The following is a 1,447-nucleotide window of genomic DNA, read 5'->3' as shown; positions in this document are numbered from 1 at the left end:
GCTCCTACTCCCAGGGGGTTGAGAAACTCCACATGAGAAGAGGCTGCAGAGTGTGAGCCTACCTACCCTACCCGCCCCCACCACTCCTGCGTGGCTTGGGAGGCAATGCAACTTCAGCTGCTGAGTGACTTGCAGACCTTCAGCAGGTGGCTTTTAGCAGTTCTGAAATCTCCACCATCCCCCCACAGCCTCCAGTGGAAAGAGTACCCGAAAACACACATCGAGTCTTCTAGCTGTGCAGCACTCAGCATGCCTCGGGGCAGGCAAGAGCAGAAACTGGCATTGCTTTGTAAAAACTACCAATCACACCTCATAACCTCATTTAAAATAGACTTGCATTGCCAGGGTCACTCTAGGTGCCAGGTGGCCTGCTCTGCCCCCACAAGATGCAGAGGAGCTTGTGTATACCAGAGGACAACCTAGAGAGAGCTTTGCAGACTTCAGCCAAGACTCTCACTGGTTGTTTTTTCTTTATTTCTTTTTTTTGCATTTTATATTGTTGTTGTTAATTTGGTTCTTTTGGGTGTTTTGGGGTTTTTTTGTTGTTGGTTGCTTGTTTTGGTTGTTTTTGTTTTTATTCTATTTCATTATTATCATTTTTAGTTTTTAATATAGGCATTTATAAAGGTGTATATATGTGAATATATATGGGTGTGTAGACATATATATATATTTTTTTTCTTTTCTCCCTTTCCTTCTTTTTTTTCTACCCTCTCTCCCTTCTTTTCTTCTTTCTTTTCACTGTTCTACTTTTCCTCCTTCTTTCTCCTTCTTTCCATTTTTCTGCAATTTTTTGGGGGGTGTTGCTATTTTGTTTCTCGTATTTATTCTATTTTTATTTTATTATATTATATTTTATTTTGGTTTGGTTTTTGTTCCTTGTTTTTTGTTGTTGTTGCTTTGATTTTGTTTGTTTCCTCCTTTTGTATGCTTGATATTTCTGTACATGTTGAGTGTAGGTTGTTGGTTGTTTTTTATATGTGAGAGTATCTGGTTTCCTTTGGTGGCTGTTGTGGTTGTGCTTGCTGATCTGGTTTGCTCTAAAATTGCTCTGCAGCAGGGCCCAGCCAAAGAGGCACAAGAATCATCACACCCAGAGGCCAACTTTAGATAAAGCCAGAACATTACGGGGTTTCACCTACAAGAGTCACACCCAAAAGGAAATCACTACAGGTACAAGAGCCCATAGGGGCCAAATCTCATCAGAGGGGTCAACCTGCACACAGCAGCTCATAAACTGTGGACACAGCTAATCCTCACAGCTAGTCAGCCTGGGAGTGAATCCCACCTACTGACAAGCCAAAAGCAATCAAAATTCAACTTCAACAGGAGAAGACACGCAACACAGGAACACCTCTGGTACACACACACAGGAGAAAAGGGAGACTGAGTAATTCAAATATAAAGGACACATACCATGTAAGTCCACCCAGAAAAGACTGAGAGA

This window comes from Hipposideros armiger, unplaced genomic scaffold (genome assembly GCF_001890085.2).
Source record: "Hipposideros armiger isolate ML-2016 unplaced genomic scaffold, ASM189008v1 scaffold_929, whole genome shotgun sequence".
In the NCBI taxonomy this organism is placed as follows: domain Eukaryota; kingdom Metazoa; phylum Chordata; class Mammalia; order Chiroptera; family Hipposideridae; genus Hipposideros; species Hipposideros armiger.
The sequence above is the reverse complement of the archived record's forward strand: the minus strand, read 5'-3'. Positions refer to the sequence as shown.